The sequence below is a fragment of the Podarcis tiliguerta genome (assembly GCF_965153285.1).
Source record: "Podarcis tiliguerta genome assembly, chromosome: 1".
Classification (NCBI taxonomy): Eukaryota; Metazoa; Chordata; class Lepidosauria; order Squamata; family Lacertidae; genus Podarcis; species Podarcis tiliguerta.
This window is the reverse complement of record NC_139534.1, coordinates 121,605,406-121,623,689: the sequence shown is the minus strand read 5'-3', so window position 1 is coordinate 121,623,689 and position 18,284 is coordinate 121,605,406.

The window sequence follows — 18,284 nt, the reverse complement described above, 5'->3', positions numbered from 1 at the left end:
ACTTTTTAATGGAGCCTAAAATCTGCCTTCTGAGGCTGTCTCCTCACTATCCCTCATGGAAAGTCTAGACCTGGGACCCATTTTTAAAATGGAAACTAAAATTGGATGCCTTCCACCGTGAGAAATGGATGAGGATGAGAATTGTGCCTCAGAGGGCTGTTTGTCATGTTACTTATTTCTAGGTTATGCAGATGGAGTCAATCACATCTCCACCTATCCAAGGAAGGAAGGAAGTGTGCACAGATCATACTTGCTGTCAACCTGTGTACAGAATGCACAGATTTGACTGAATCTTTCTCAACCTCAGAAGAAATGAACAACGTGACAATCAACCCTAAGTAACACATAAAGGTAAAGGTAAAGGTACCCCTGCCCGTACGGGCCAGTCTTGACAGACTCTAGGGTTGTGCGCCCATCTCACTCAATAGGCCTGGGGCCAGCACTGTCCGGAGACACTTCCGGGTCACGTGGCCAGCGTGACATTGCTGCTCTGGCGAGCCACAGAAACGCCGTTTACCTTCCCGCTAGTAAGCGGTCCCTATTTATCTACTGCACCCGGGAGTGCTTTCAAACTGCTAGGTTGGCAGGCGCTGGGACCGAACAACGGGAGCGCACCCCGCCGCGGGGATTCAAACTGCCGACCTTTCGATCAGCAAGCCCTAGGCGCTGAGGCTTTTACCCACAGCGCCACCCGCGTCCCAAGTAACACATAGTCATTGTCAAACAAAGAAACAGAAAAAAGGAATGTGCAGGTTCCATATTTACATACACAATACAAGTGAAGAGCTGTGATTTGTTTCAGTGGCAGGCTTCAAGTTTTTTAAAAAGTTTTGTTCTCCACTAGGAATCTGTTCATTCCATTTCTCATTTTTCAAGTCTTAAGTTCAGTTCAAATGTTTACAGGGTATTGGCTGTTGTTGTTTTTAAAAAGCATGATTTTTTTTGGCCAATTTTCACGCACATTTCTCCTAAGATACCATTTTTTTTGTATGCACTTTGCCTAGTATATACACTATTTGAAGCTATTTCGCCATGAATAGGGTGGGTTTTTTAATGTTGTTTTCACTGATAGGCACATTTTTTATTTCATCCTTTTGTGGGGGAACTGCATTGCAAAATGCAAAGAAGTGCAAATTTCAAATGAGAGTTGTGTGCTGGTTCTTGTACTGGTTTGGGAAGTGCAGAATCTGATCCCATTAAGATACAAATTAAACATATCCCCCCCCCCCAATTCCCTATGTTCCACAAAGCAGTGAGAAATCACACTTCTCTGGAAGGGAATAGGAGCCCTTGCTGCAGTTCAATCCTCCTGGCAATCAGTATTTTTTTTCCTTTTAATCATCTGGCTTTCAGAAGTTCTGACATCAAAATAAAAACCCCTGATAAAAAGGCCACTCCTCTGTCACAACTGCCTCTTGGCCAGACATGAGATTAGTATACAGTCCACCTTCCAATCCCACAAGCATAGCAGAAATGCTTTAGAATCACAAGCTCCTTTGTTGCTTGACACAAAAGATGCACCATTCTCTGTCCATTTCAAATTGTAGTATTTTCCTCTCCATCCATTTAGAGCTTGAACAGGGTTTGTTGGTTTGTTTTTATTCCCCCTCCCTGCTTTTCTCCTAAACTAGGGTTCATGGCAGTCTCTGCAAATGAACCATTCAAAGAGTGTGAAAGGGGTTAAGCCAGTTAAAACCCAATGAAATTTCTTTTCGACAGTCCCAACAGCATGACAAATTGAGAGGAGAAGCCGGGGCACGTGAAAGGAGGACGAATTTCAGTCGAGCCACCCTGCAATTGTGAATGCCAGAGCGGCTGGATCACTCAGAAGTCATCATATCCTGAGCATCGCTTCATTGTTAACGTCTACATTAGCATTGTCATCCCTACTGGGGGCGGAAATCATGCCTAAAATTGTGGTGGGTGGTTTTTTTAAAAAAAAAAAAACCTTCCTTCATAAAAAAGCAGAAACAATTTTCTTTCTTGAAAGAAGATGGAGCAATTTGAGCTGGTGAGAAACTAGCAGATGAAACTAGTTGGAAACAATAGAGACCTTTCTCTACTTCTCCAAAGAGAGCCCTCATCATCATTCTACATTTCCCCGTTGAGTTATTCCAGCTTTTTCAGAGAGCGATACAGAGAGATTGTGGTGACATGTTCCTCTTTGCTACATTGCACTTTGTTTCCCCCCATTATCTTGATGACTGTATGTGCTGGGCCAGCCCAATACATTCTGCTGCCTGAGGCAAGGGACAAGATCACTCTCACATATCCCATTCCATGTTTAGAAGCCAACTAGGCCGGCTGTTGAATCTTGCTTGCTTCCACACTGATGACAGAGTAGCATCTTCCACCACATCAGGCTGACCTAGAGGCCACCCGGGGCCAGGGGGCTCAGAAGGAATGACTGTGGGGCTACTGCTGCCAACATCACAGCATATGCCACCTGCCTAATGGTAGGGCCGGCCAGCCTACATTGAGTTCTCCTTTCCCAACCATGGATCCTTGTGTAGCCCTAACAACAGCCTCCACACACAAGAGGGAAGAATCTTTATGCTCTTTCAGATTTTTCTAAAGGAGGCCTATTCAGACATATGATCAGACACCTGGCCTGGCAAGGCAATGCCCTCCTACAAAGCAGAGGCTGCTGAACAGACTCTTGAGCTATGGTATTGGTGAGGGGTTTTTCTTGGGGAGGTACTAATTTATATTATTTATATTTTTTGTAATTTTGTTTTCAGAGCTTGTTGTGAATTACGTGGAAATTGTTCAATTTTGTTGTGTACTTTTTGATGTGTTTTATTTATTATTTATTTATTATTTATTTATTGTTTATTGTATTTGACTACTTTTGTAACCATGTAACTCTTTTCCTGTTGTAAGCAACCTTGAGCATGGTTCTAACTGTGGAAAGGCAGCATACATACAAGATATCTATAATTGTTAGGATGGTGCTACATGTTCCATGAGCTCCTGTTTCTATCACGGTGTTCCTTTGCGCCAGAAGTAGCTTAGTCCTGCTGGCCACGTGATCTGGAAAGCTGTCTGTGGACAAACGCCGGCTCCCTCGGCCTGAAAGCAAGATGAGCGCCGCAACCCCATAGTCGCCTTTGATTGGACTTCACTGTCCGGGGGTCCTTTACCTTTACCTTTTTTGACCTTACATGTTTTGCAGTGCTTACATATTGATTGTATTTTTATTACAGATGTATTTGCCATGATGAGCTCCCTTGGGAGGAGGATGGGATATAAATTTGGGAAAGAAACAATATTTAAATGTGAATATTTGTTCAGATTAATGAGGAAATGGGGTGGATTTTGGGAGCGCACGAGAAAGTGACACAAAGGGGGGAGAGACTGATCTACCCAACTCTCCCTCTTGTGGGAGGGAGGCACTTGGTTCATCACTGTAGGGAACAACATGCTGAACTAGATAGACCTGCCATTTGTAGCATTGGCTTCTGCTGTTAAATATACAGGTCATTAAAATAACCTATGAGACGTTCCTCCCGATTCCCAGCATCCTAGGCCAAAGGTAGCCAACATGGTGCTATCCAAAAGTCATTGGACTACAACTCCCATCATCCCTGACTATTGGGTGTCCTGGCAGGGGCTAATGGGAGCCCCAACAACATGTGGAGGCAGCCACATTGGCTACCATTTCCCTAGATGGCCTCCAAACTCACCTGTTGATAAACAGGACTTTCTGATGCTGAACACGTGTCATGAGCCTCGCAGCAGCAGGAGGGGCACCTGAATGGTGGCAACCTGAATTGGAGGGGAGAGCTCTCCCCTTTCCACCCTGACCTCCCTTGGGGAGAGGGAGCCAGGATGCTAGCTCTCCGACCTGACTTTCCTCCAGAGCTGAGAGCCTCAGCAGAAACTCTCTAGGGCTTGGGGCAGCCGAAGGAGGAGGAAGAACTGGGGGTGGTGTTGGAGTGGTAAAGCTTTCATCCTACACAGGGTTCCATAAGGGAACACCAATAGACACAGGCCTTTATTAATACAAATATACATAGGGTCCATCTCCTAAAAAATCAGAGAGAGGCTGCACTTTGATGCTCACAGGAATCATATTTTATGCACATCCAACTACACAGGTGATTGCCACTTAACCAATCAGACAATTGCAGCCATTATAGCCATCCTTCCCATCACAGTCACAACACAGTGTCACCATTCTGAAACAACTCAGATATTTTGGCTCTTCTGACTAGCCCACCCCATCCTTCTCATGTGCATACACATAACTATCTTACGGGGACTTTGTTGTCTTCTGACAAATTGCTCTGCACATTAGTGGTCTGCCAATGTGTGCTTTCAGTTATCTATGTTGATATTTTTGTTCTCTTCTTGACCTAAGATCTGATGTAATTACTATGCTCGGCCGATCTCCCAGTGTTTCGTTCTCCAGGTCATATCCTGTATGTTTACATTTCATTCCTTTCAGCTGTGCTCAGAACTGTAAGAGGTTACTCAGACTTAAAAACAGTCTGTTTGTTGAATTCAAAGTGCTGGTTTCGACCTATGAAGCCATAAAAAACTCAGGACCCTGCATAATCATCACCATGTGTGCCTCATCCATGAGTGGTCCAGAAGGTGACAGCACGAGAATGGGCCTTCTCTGGGGTGGCTCCCCATTTGTGGAATGCTCTCCCCGGGAGGTTTGCATGGTGCCTTCATTATACAGCATTAGGGGCCAGGAGAAAACATCCCTCTTTTACTGATGTTTAACATCCTACACTCTTTTTTAATGTGCTTGTGGGAGAGGCTTTATTGGAATGTGCGTGTGTGCCCCCCCCCCCCCCCGTTTTTATTAGGTATTTTCTGTTTTTATCTTGCATTTCTGTGTTGTGAATCATCCTAAGAACTACAGATGAAGGGAAGTACAAATTTAATAAATAAAATAAATATTAGGAAATCAAGAAGAAGAAGAAGAAGAGAAAGAGGAGGAGGAGGAGGAGGCTCTCCAGGGACGCGGGTGGCGCTGTGGGTAAAAGCCTCAGCGCCTAGGACTTGCCGATCAAAAGGTTGGTGGTTCGAATCCCTGTGGCGGGGTACGCTCCCGTTGTTCGGTCCCAGCGCCTGCCAACCTAGCAGTTCGAAAGCACTCCCGGGTGCAAGTAGATAAATAGGGACCGCTTACTAGTGGGAAGGTAAACGGCATTTCCGTGTGCAGCTCTGGCTAGCCAGAGCAGCGATGTCACACTGGCCACGTGACCCGGAAGTGTCTCCGGACAGCATTGGCCCCCGGCCTCTTGAGTGAGATGGGCGCACAACCCTAGAGTCTGTCAAGACTGGCCCGTACGGGCAGGGGTACCTTTACCTTTACCTTAAGGAGTCTCAAAGCGGCTAACAATCTCCTTTCCCTTCCTCCCCCACAACAAACACTCTGTGAGGTGAGTGGGGCTGAGAGACTTCAGAGAAGTGTGACTGGCCCAAGGTCACCCAGCAGCTGCATGTGGAGGAGCGGGGAAGCGAACCTGGTTCACCAGATTACAGGTCCACCGCTCTACACCACACTGGCTCTCATAGAATCATAAAGTTGGAAGGGACCCCAAAGGTAATCTAGTCCAACCCCCTGCAATGCAGGCATCTCAGCTAAAGCATCCATGACAGAAGCGGTGTGCAAAGCTCTAACTGCACAAACTGAATTCAGAAATGAAATAGAATTGGGGGGATTCTCCTACAGTGGCAAGGACTGAGCAGGAGCATGAACAAAGGGTGTGATCCTGCTGCCTAGAAGCAGGTGGCACCTTAACAGATGGGAACAGATCCACCTACATGTTTGCATGTTTCACCTTCCCATAAGACAAGTGAATCTCGCAAGTGAACATGCCATGTCTCGTCTTTCAAAGCTTGGCATGCTGGATACAGAAACTTGTTGGGGCATCTTTGCAGCTTCTGTCCCGGTCTTAACTTCTTGCCTGCTCTTGACCTCCTAAACGATGACTCTTGAGCCTGCCATCTGCTGAGTAATAAAGATTACTTACTTATTTGCTTACTTACTTACTTACAAGAGCCCTTGCTTGTGTGTTTTGGGGCAGAAGCCCCTAGGTTCCCACGTTAAGTTATTTCTTCATTATTTACATTTACATGTATGTTCCCCCCTTAAGACCTGCAAAGCAGCTTAGCAGAAGGAATTAAAACATAATGGCAGCATCATAAAAATATAATTCAATCCATTATCAGTCGTAAAAGATTACTAATAGGACAAGGAGAAATCCTAGAAGCAAAAGGGCCATATGAGATAAATACGTTTTTATCAGTCACCAGAAACATAATCAAAAAACTTCAGCAAGGGGCGGGGACCGACAAACCTCCCTAAGGAGCAAGTTCCAATCTCCATTGTACCATGTATGTTTCAAGCAGACACTGAAGCGTTCAATCAGATGCTTAAAAGACCAAATCCTTGCAGACTTCCATCAGACAAAAAACAGATGTTGCAGTCAATTTGGTTAAAACAGGGAGCCACTGAAGAGACATCTGGATTGTTAAATTTGCTCATTTTTGGTGGAGCCAGAGATGCTTCTTAGCGCTGCATTCTGAAGCCGGAGGTTCTGTGTAATAATGAAGCCTGGCAGAGCTACAAACGAGGAATTAGACTAATCCAATCGGGATGTTACCAAAGCATGTAAAACTGTTTTCAGACTTCCAAGGGTCAAGCAGGATTTAATCCTTCCAACATTTACAAAAAGGACAGCAAGGCTGGCTGAAGCAGATTTGCATTTGGATTTTAACACGGGTCTACGGAGAATATGAGATTCTGAGACGATTCAGAAAAATCCATCACAGTCATAGGCTGGACTATTTCGATCTGTGCCCAGCAGAGGAACTGGAAGACAAGTGACTACCAGAGACGGGGGCTGTGATGGTGCCAAGTTATGAATCACTCCGCCCTCTCCCCTGCAGACCTGTTCACCCAGTCCTGGGCAAGGGAACCTCTGGCTCAGGGGCCAAATGTGGACCTCAAAACCTCTCTACCTGGCCCTTGAGACTCTCCTCACACCACACCTATCTCACCCCAGCAGCACCTCTCACTAGCCCTGCTTTGCACCCTCCACATGAAATGAAATGAAATTCATTATGGTCCCAGACCGGCTTCACATACCGTACTAAGCGAACATAAAACACAACAGAATTAAGTTTGAATTAACAGTTGAATATAACAATAAGCAATACGAATGTGACAGCCATTAGAAATGTACCCTCCACATGTGTTGTTGCATGCTAACAATATGTCATTGTACTCTGTGTATGAAAACTAGGCTACCGTATAAAATTTGCATGTGTTGCTCCTCCCACTTTTGCCTTTGGCCCTGCCCATCTCTGCATGGAAGGTTGCCCAGAAGACGGTGTGGCCCTCTGGTTGAAAAAGGCTTCTCAGCCCTGACCAGGAACCCCCCTTGTCATCCTACAGGCCAGTCCTCAACAACTTGGTGACCTCCAGGCATTTTGGACTAGAACTCCCAAAACCATTGACTATGCTGGTTAGGCTGGACGGGACAACCTCAAGAGTGTTGTGGAAGTCTAGGCACTAGGCAATGCCCATCCTAGTCTTTTAATATGAGCAATTTTAATGGCTTTTTATCTACCGGTTTTATCTCCTGATTTTATATGTTATCTGCTGTTTTATCTCATTACTTAGAATTGTACTTAATGTGTTTTATTACTGCAAGCTGCCTCAAGGCGATTTCATAGTCAGAGGCAGGCAGAGAAATGTTGCATGTTAATAAGCACACAAAAGAAGTAAATAAATGTGGACTTTGGACTTAACCTCTCTCTGTGTGTGTCTTTTCATTTTCTTCTTTTTACATCAAGGAACCAATCCTTTTAACCAAATGAGGCTCACTGGAGTTGTGAGCTATTCCCCAAGTTGCAGAGCTGGAATGGGGAAACAACATGGGATCAGATGAATGACTAAGGTGGCCACATTTCCTAAAAGCCCTTGTTGGTCTCTGTTTGCAGAAGAGTGGACAAATGAGGCTGGATCTTCAACAGTGAAAGCAGCAGCAAGTTGGGTATTTCTGGGTTGCTTACAGAGCAAAGGATCATAGAACTGTAGAGTTGGAAGGGACCCCGAGAGTTATCTAGTCCAACACCCTGCAATGCAGGAATCTCAACTAAAGCATTCAGGACAGATGATCACACAACCTCTGCTAAAAGCCTCCAAGAAAGGAGAGTCTACAACTTCCTGAGGGAGTCTGTTCCAGTGTCAAACAGCTCTTACCACTGGGAAGTTCTTCCTGGTGTTTAGTTGGAATCTCCATTCTTCAGTGGCGTAGCGTGGGTTGTCAGCACCCGGGGCAAGGCAAGTAATTTGCGCCCCCTAACCCGGGGCAAGGAAAGTAATTCGCCCCCCCCCCCCCCGCTGCACTGTCCCTCCCCCAGATAGTCCCTCGCTCTCTCTCCGCACCGCACCGCACGCCTGGCACCCCCCCCCCCCCGACAGTGGGTGGCGACCCGGGGGCTCGGATCGGATTCGCACAGCCAGCACTGCAGTGAGAGAGAGTGAGTGAGCCAGGTAGGGGCAGAGAGCTGCAAGTGCGAGCGCCCCCCCCCCCCAGATGTTGCGCCCGGTGCGGCCGGGGCCCCCCTGCACCCCCCACGCTACGCCACTGCCTTTCTTGTAATGTGAATTGATTGGTTCGGGTCCTAGCCCCTCCAGAGCAGGAGAAAACAGCCCTTGGGATATTTGAAGATGGCTATCATATCTCCTCTGTCTCCTCTTTTCCAGACTTAACATACCCAGCTCCTTCAATTGTTCCTCGTAAGGCTTGGTTTCCAAACCCTTGATCATCTTGGTTGCCCTCTTCAGAACACATGCCATCTAAGCAGAAAGTACTAAGTATGACCTTTTAAAATATATATATATATTTATTAACAATTTCAGCATTACAAAATTTTAAAACATATCATACTCATTATCTTCCCCTTTTTCCCCACCCCCCTCAAACCCTCCCCCCTCCCCCAGAGACATCCCTCAGCTCCTCTGATTTCTCAGCACATATTGTTCTCTGCATGTTATAAACTTGTACATATCCTTCCATTATCTATCTAATCTATCTATCTATCTATCTATCATGTTATCAATCAATAAATTTGTGTATGTCTATTCAAACCCTGCCAAGGAGTCCAGTTCAGTTTGTTGTCTTTTTAAATAATTTGTGAAAAGCTCCCGTTCTTCCTTAAAGTCACAGTTGTCCTTGTCCCTCTGTCTGTATGTCAATTTAGCCAATTCTGCATAAGTCATCAGTTTTTCTTGCCACTGTTCTTTCGTTGGGATTTCCTCATTCTTCTATCCTATGACTTTTAACATTGTAGTTTGGGTTGCCCAGCTTTGTTTTTGTTTAACAAAGAGCCAGAGATGGATCAAGAACAAGACTTGTGAGAGTGGGGGCTTTAACCAGAAACTCCCATTGCTCTAGGCGCATTTTGCGACGGGGAATTTCAACAGCGCGATCAGTTCCTGAGCTTTGGGCGCTGTACTGCACCTAAGATTTCAAATTCAAACTGCAGAGTGGAAGGAAAGGAGGACCTTTTTCTGCCTCCCTACTTCCAGCTACTCTCTGAAAAGAGACCCTTTTAGGAATATTAGGGGGGTGGGCAGAAGACGGGCTAGACCAGGCATCCCCAGACTCAGCCCTCCAGATGTTTTGGGACTACAATTCTCATCACCCCTAGCTAACAGGCCCAGTGGTCAGGGATGATGGGAATTGTAGTCCCAAAACATCTGGAGGGCTGAGTTTGGGGGTGCCTGGACTACACCATGTGAAAAATGAACTTATTTTAGCTGCAGTTCATTCATTTTCAGCTTTGTATTCTTATTATTAAAAAGTGTACCTATATCAGGAGTCAGCAATCTTTTTCAGCCGTGGGCTGGTCCACCATCCCTCAGACCATGTGGTGGGCCGGACTATATTTTTTTTGGGGGGGGGGGGAATGAATGAATTCCTATGCCCCACAAACAACCCAGAGATGCATTTTAAAGAAAAGCACACATTCTACGCATGCAAAAACACCAGGCAGGCCCCACAAATTACCTAGAGATGCATTTTAAATAAAAGGACACATTCTACTCATATAAAAACTTGCTGATTCCTGGACTATCCAAGGGCCGGATTTAGAAGGTAATTGGGCCGGATCCAGCCCCTGGGCCTTAGGTTGCCCACCCCTGACCTAGACATTCCATTGTTGCTCCCATAACCTAGTTATGGGACCGAACAACAGGAGCGCACCCCGCCGCGGGGATTCAAACCGCCGACCTTTCGATCGGCAAGCCCTAGGCACTGAGGCTTTTACCCACAGCGCCACCCGCGTCCCTTGCCCCCATCATACTACTGATCAAAACAGTGGGGTGAGTGGGGAGCCACATACCTGCTGTTGGTGATTGGATGAAAGTTCCCATTGGCGTTAACAGGAGTTTTCCTTCCATTGTGAATAGTATCAATGCCCGCCTCCCCCCGCACCAATTCTGATCAGAAACTTGATGGGGGCAGGCAAAGGCTTAAAACCACCTCTCCCCATGGCCACGATCCTGCCCTTGCCTCACCTCACACTTGCTCCTTGCTAGAACGAAACCCAGTGACACAATTCTGAACTACATGAAAAGTGTCGCATCAACTTTGGGCCTAAGCCAAGCTAAGTAGGTGCATAAATCACACCTTATATTTCTACCCTGAGACAACGGCACTTCACTATATTAAGAATGATCTGTTCAGAATAGCCCTGGTTGGAGAGGCTCCACCAAGGCTCTGGGCATCCAGCCAAGGAGTTTTATACCGGCCTGCTTCCCAGAAGTCAAGGCTGCCACGACAAAGGGTTGCAAACCACTTATTCTGACATGGCTGCCATTATAAGCAAAGGGGGCGCCTGTTTTTATTACCATGTTTGTGGTCTGAGGTACAGAGATAGAGTCAACAGCACCAGACAAAGGTGAACTATACAGATCATCGGCTGTTGCTGTTTTTCCCTTAATTCACTCTGCCTTCAAAGCTGCGCTTGCTCAGTTTATGAGCACATAAAACCCAGCAGAGTCCAGAGCCTAGGAATTCCCATTTAAAGATACTAAACCTTAATCATAGGGAAGGGACATGGGTATTATTTTTTAAAAAGTTGCAAAGGAAAGCAGGAGCACACCGATCACAGACCAGGAAGGTGGTTGCAAGCATATTGATAAATACACCGGGTCCCAGAGACCTGATTTGTCATGCCATTCTACTATAAATTACATTTCCTCCAAGAGCCCTTTCAAATTTAAAGTCCTAATTCGTACATTACTGGCTCATGGAATTTTCAGGCAGCAAAAGCTGTGCCAGCGCAGGACTGGTTTCAGGGGTGCCAACTTTATTGGGGGGGGGGGAGGTAAGCTCCGCCCTGCATAATCAATCACAAGATGTGGCACACACACGCCACTTGAATGACAATGTCCTTCAACTTTGAGGGCCCCCGGCCCCTTCAAATATTTTATGGTGGGCGGGACTGAAAGACCTCAGCTCCTAGAAGTTGGCTCCTATGGTGGCTGGTGCCCATTGGAGCTGGTGGGGCTTAAAGCCATAGGCCAATGGTAGTAGCAGCCAGAAGCAATGACAGGTGAGACCATAGCCAATGAGAGGCAGAGCTGGCAGAATTCTAATTTTGGACCCACCCTCCTCCCTGCTGAGTTCTGCAAAGGCAGTGTTGAGACTGAGGAGGAGAAAGAGGACAGGAAATGAAATGAATGAACAAGTAAGAAGGCAGTTCAGTGGGGGCTGGCTGCGGGCAGGCTGACGTTGTGCCCCTCATTTCCCCAAATTAGACAAATTCATGTGGGAGAAGACTATCAATGGCTATTTGCCATGATGGCTATGCTTCTGAGTACTTCTGAGTGCCGGTTGTTGGACTACAACTCCCATAATCCCATAGCTAGCAGGACCAGTGGTCAGGGATGATGGGAGTTGTATAGTCCAACAACAAGTGGAGACCCAAGTTTGAGAAACAGTGAAATCCAACAAGGTTCTTATGCTAATTGAATCAGCATGAGAAATGATCAGCAAAGATGGAAGTTTTACAGGTTCCCTATCTCTGCTTTAGACTAAATAAAGCTGGAATCCCTCGCTTTAAAAGAAAAAAATGTTCAGGTTAAGAAGCCAGTAGCAGAAGCAACAGTAAGAGCGATAGCAAATACAGTGGTGCCTCGCAAGACGAAAAGAATCCGTTCCGTGAGTCTCTTCGTCTAGCGGTTTTTTCGTCTTGCAAAGCAAGCCCATTAGCGGATTAGCGGTTTAGCGGCTATTAGCGGCTATTAAAGGCTTAAGGGATTAGCGGATTAGCTGCTAAAAGGCTATTAGCAGCTTAGTGCCTTAGAAAAAGGGGGTGGGGAGCGAAAAAAACACCCCAGGAATCGCAAGACATTTTCGTCTTGCAAAGCAAGCCCATAGAGAAATTCGTCCTGCGAAGCACCTCCAAAACGGAAAACCCTTTCGTCTAGCGGGTTTTCCGTCTTGCGGGGCATTCGTCTTGCGGGGCACCACTGTATGTCAAAAGATGTACTGTATTATTATTATTAAAAACACCATCTAGAAATAAATCAGCTTTGAGAAACTATTGTTTGAGATGGCAGGATAGACTGTTGTAATCCTGATTCTGGGAGGAGGGGTTTTAACAGCTTTCAGACTGCTGCTGGCAGTCCCTGGGAGGCCTCCTCTCACCCAGCCCACCCAGCCCCCCTCCAAGTTCTGCAGCAACACCCTTTAAAACCTATTTCCAGCTCAGTGAAGGGGGAAATGCGGCTGGTTTCCCCTTCGCCACTTTCTGCCACTAAGCAGATGGCAACTGCTGGATGCCAGCGACAGAGAGCCCGGCCACTGAAACTTTATTGGAATCTCCCACCAATGTGAGCGAGCATCTTCAAACAAGCTAATTAAAAGGGCTCTTTTCATTAGTTGGGACCATCTGTTAGGCCACAGACCTGGTGGAATTGCAAGCCCGGTGGAGGTGGCTGGAGGTGGGGACACATAGCGCGAGGCCTCTAAAAGCAATGGCAATGACAAGCTAATGAGGTTTTTCAGCAGGCCTCAGATCGGAAGTCTGTGCATAAGAAAAGAAGTCATTCCTGCCTGCCTCTCAAATGAGACATTAATTATTAGCTAGGCGGGAAGACCTTCCGAAGGTTGGTTTGTTTTGCCAACGGGGTCTCCAAATGCTTTCTGAGCTGGGGCTGGCTCACACCAGTGATGTCATCAAAATTCATCCTTACCTGCTTTGGAATATAAATAGGTTGTGCTAGGAATGCTTGGCTGTATTACAAAATCAGTGCAATCCCTCTCAAAAGTTCTTCTCCTGTCTAAGCTGTTGGCATAGCTGTCAACTTACAGATTTGAAAATAAGGGACCGGCAGCCTCGAAAATAAGGGATCAGCAGCCAAAATAAGGGATTTTCCGGGCACAGGTATGTTCGACTTCTGAGCCCTTCCGAGCCAAAGGCAGAAAGCCCAGCCAGCAGCCAAACAAAGCCTCATCAATAAGGGACAGCAGCGGGGCATGGCGCTGAGATAAGGGACTGTCCCGCCAAATAAGGGACACTTGACAGCTATGGCTGTTGGGTGCCCCCCAAAACCACCCTGCTCTCCGATACCTGAAACGCTTCCACAGCAGCCCCTCAGGTGCCTAGGAGCTAGGTCGGGGTGACTACCATTTAGTTTGAGGAAAACATTCCCCTCTAGGCGAGCTTCTGTGAGGTGGCGGATAGAGGGAAAGTGAAGCATGAACCATGCGTAACATTTACCTTTGTACAGTAGGTTAGTGTCTACACTTCTCTTTACTCTCTTCAGACATTATCGGAGTTAAGGGGTTCATTCCGACAGAGGTGGATTTAGGGAAATATAGCCTATTCCCCCGCACTGTGTGCTGAGCCAAGAGGATGCTGTGGAAGGTGCTACATTCAATGATGTATAATGGAAGGCACCAAATTTTGATGTCACACAGAGCACTGTTGGAATTTGAAAGCCCCAAGTCTGCCATTGATTCCAGCTAGGCAAAAACACTCAGAGGGTGCAAAGCAGGGCTGAACGCAGGGCTAAATTTGTGTCCTGGGAAGAGTGGGGAGGGGGTGGCAAGAGATAAGATGTGGTCTCAGGAACGTTGGGGGTCAGAGAGAAAAGGGGGGGCATTTTCAGCTATCAGAAAAGAAGATCCCCATCCCCAAGCTAGGGAAATTTTGTTCCCCTGAACAACAGACTCCAGCTAATGAAGTCCAGTGCCCTTGGAAGTCTATGTCCCAGGATTCCTTTGACATGGGATGCTACTTAGCAGTACATCCTTTATAGCATGATGGGTGCCTAAATTTGGAACTGAGCTTGGGAAAGCAGCAGCAGCAGCTATTTTCTGATTTAATGATGGCCTGGGGGCGGGGGGACTAAGTCACACATGTGTGTTCTTCACTTGACAAATGGCAACTTCCAGTGCTGACTTGCACATGTGAACGGGTCATCCCAGCCGTCTGCAAGCTATCAAACATAGGATGACAATGATGTTTATTCTCCATGGAGCAAAGTGCTAGAGGTTCCCAATGAGACCTCTCATCCAGTCATTGGCCAGGAGAAGACCTGCTTAGCTTCACTATGGTCTCTGCATCATATATATTACTTTTCTACAGAATTTGGGAAAGTTCCCAGTTCTTCCGGGGGGGGGGGGAGAGAAAAAACAATCTGGAGAACTTGGATTACTTTTTCCCAATGATATGATATAGTTCAGGGAAATGACTCTCTCCCTGGTGCAAGACAGCCCAAGCTGTTTAGCAACTTGAATTGAGCCCAGAAGCCAATGTAGATGAGCAAAAATTGGAGTCCTACAACAATTTGGTCCAATACACTTTTCCTCGTTCAGTTTCCCTTGGCAACCCTATTCGACACAATCACAACAGTGGCCCCATGAGCCAATAACCCGAAGAGTGAACTTGGGCGACAATATGCCATTATTTGCACTATTTTGCCACCCTTAGACGGTTACCTTAAAAAAAATTCTTTGCTCATTTTATAGCTCCACTCCTACCCGCCATGTGACCGCTAACATTATGCCTGCGAACCAGGATAGCCGCCAAATAGCCGCCTTCTCAGCCAATATCACTTACTGAGGCATGAAGAGCCAGCCTTCAGCTGTGAATGCATGGCAGAGCAGCAGCTGACACCCGTCTCTTGGAAAATTAGGTTGGGGTGCAAGAGGATTCTTGCTGCTGGCTTTCATTTGTTGCCTTGGAAGAACGGAGGCCAGGCTGCTCTTGTCAATGAAGCAGCGATCGCTAGCAGCTGAGGAGCTGGCTCAAATTTCCCATTAACAAGATCATCTCCATTTGTGTGCCAGGGGTTAAAGACGGGAAGATTTAGAGCCCAGCCAAAGAAAATATATGCTTGCCAGTTGCCACCTCCCAGCTAACATTACCCAGGTTAGGAACAAGATAGGAACATAGGAAGTCTGTCCTACACTGAGTCAGAGCATTGATGTATCTAACTTGTTAGGCTCTACCCATGCTATTTTTGTAGAAAAAGAGGTGCCAGAGCTCACCATGAACTTGTTATCTCAGAATGGCAATTGCGCCCACCTGAGAGGCACCAGAACTGAGCTCTGGCTGAAGAAAAGCCCTAGACTCTATACTGACAGGATTTCAGGCAGCATTCACTCCAAGTCCTACCTGGAGATGTTGGGGATTGAACTTGATATCTTCTGCCTGATAAGCAGGTGCCGTACGATGAAGCCACAGCCTTTCTCTGATTAGTTCTACCCATAACACCACCACTGGTGTCAGCAGGCCTCTGAACACCAATTTCTGGAAATCGCAGGTGGTGGGGAGAGTCCTGTTGCACTCACGTCTTGCTTACCTGAAGGAGCTATACCTGGCTATACCTGAAGGAGTGTCTCCACCTCCATTGTTCAGCCCAGACACTGAAGTCCAGCTCCAAGGGCCTTCTGATGGTTCCCTCACTGTGAGAAGTGCGGTTACAGGGAACCAGGCAGAGGGCCTTCTTGGTAGTGGCACCCACCCTGTGGAACACCCTCCCATCAGATGTCAAGGAAATAAGCAACTATCTGACTTTTAGAGGACATCTGAAGGAAGCTCTGTTTAGGGAATGAATGAATGAGTCCTGTTGCGCTCATGTCTTGCTTACAGGCTTTCCACAGTATTATGGGTGACTACTTGAGAGAACAGGATGTTGGAGCTGATGGGCCACTGCTCTGATCCAGCAGGCTCTTGGTTTGGTTTGGTTTGGTTTGGTTTGGTTTGGTTTATATACCGGCCCTTCATCACAAGATCTCAGGGCGGTTCACAAGATAAAAACCTTTTTAGAAGATGCAATTCAAGTGTTAATAAATCTGAACAGAATACAATTGCAGAAATGGAGAAAGAAAACTTTCATTTAAAAAAATAAAATAAACCAAAAACTTACTTTGGAACAGGGTGCCAACTTAAACAAAATATTGTGGGGGCCCAGGTAAGCCCCGCCCCACATAATCAATCACAAGATGTGGTGAATGGCAATGCCCATTGACTTTGGGAGGGGGGTGTCTGGCCAGTGGGGCCCCTCAAATATTTTACTGTGGGGGCGAAGGGACCTTGGCCCCTAGGAGTTGGCTCCTATGCTATTGCCAGTAAATAACCTATAAAGCAAAAGATGTCATGTGACAAAGATACATGAGAGCAGAAGCAGCAAAGCAGGCTGGGAAGTGCTGGGACTGCACAATCATTTGGGCCTACTAAAGTTATTCAGGCCTAACTGCTAACTGTTGAGTCATTCTGACATGTGACTTAGCAGCCAGTTTCACTTTGTGCTCTCTAAGTTTTTCATCCGAGTCAGTCTGCCTTAGCTGTGAACAGAGTCAGTATGTAATCTCAGTCAAACTGTTTGGAACCATGTTGTTTATGAAGAAGTTTGCTTTAACTCAGTAAAGCTTTTGTTCTTTAAAACTCTGCATTATTAATTTACGCTGCACGTCAGGTTATGGGCCCAGTGTTTTATGGATGGTGAATTGCTAAAGCTATAAAATCAGGGTGCTGTTGGTGAGGACCTCGAAGGGACTGAAGGTCCAGTGGTGAGGCCGTGTACCAATGAAGCAGACCCGGTGCAGCAAGGAGCAGAAGCCATGTCAGCTCAGCAGCCTGCGCAGTTTATTAATCTTGGCCACACTGCCCAGATGGAACGTCTGAATGGCAAGAACTACCTGACTTGGGCTCTCAAGATTGAACTGGTTCTAAAACGTAATAGACTTTGGCACTGTGTGGAAACTGGTTTGAATCCACAACCCTCTGAGCAGGAATGTGAAGAGCCAGAGCATGTCAAAAGAAAACCAATGAATGCAGGCCTTTCACTTCTGCTCAGTCCTACCATCTGCCATTCAGGTGGTATCATGGGGGCAAAGCGTGATTCCTGTACAAGCTGATGCATGTTAGGGAGAGGTGGAGCGGAGGGGAGCTCAAAAAATGAGCAGAAATGGAAGAAAATGATCTGGAACATGCTATTAGAGTGCAGGTTTATTATACAGAAGCCTGCATAAGCTTGGTGCTCATCAGCTGGCAATTCTGTGATTAGCCATACTTCAGACATGCCCATGGTCGGGAGGTCCGGCGATTCACAGAAAACCAGGGAAGCTAGGGAATGCTCAGCTGCCTATAAAACCCAGGCAGGGCTGTGTTTGCCCTCCCTCCAGGTGATCTTCCTGGGTGAAGCAGAACAGGCAATCTTTTCCTCCTCCACTTGTTGGGAGATTAAAAAAAAAAAAAAGAGGTTGTAAAATCTTCCATTTCTTGATTGTGTGTGGTTGTAAATGCCAACTTGTTTTTAATTAAAAGGACAGAGCGTCAGCAGTTTAACAAGGCACAGGTTTTTCGTTTTGCTGGAAGGGTTGCTCCAGCGAGGTTGACTCTGCAGAGCGTTTGATCATCAGACGTGCATCTGAGCACATGCTATGTATGAAATGGGCTTTATTCTAAAGTTCTGAGTCCCATCCGGACTGTGCATTTAAAGTAGTATAATACCACTTTGAGAGCCAGCGTGGTGTAGTGGTTAAGAGCGGTGGACTTGTCATCTGGTGAACCGGGTTCGCTTCCCCGCTCCTCCTCCCAAGGGTGACCTTGGGCTAGTCACACGTCTCTGAAGTCTCTCAGCCCCACTCACCTCACAGAGTGTTGGGACGCGGGTGGCGCTGTGGGCTAAACCACAGAGCCTAGGACTAGAAGGTTGGTGGTTCAAATCCCCGTGACGGGGTGAGCTCCCGTTGCTCGGTCCCTGCTCCTGCCAACCTAGCAGTTCGAAA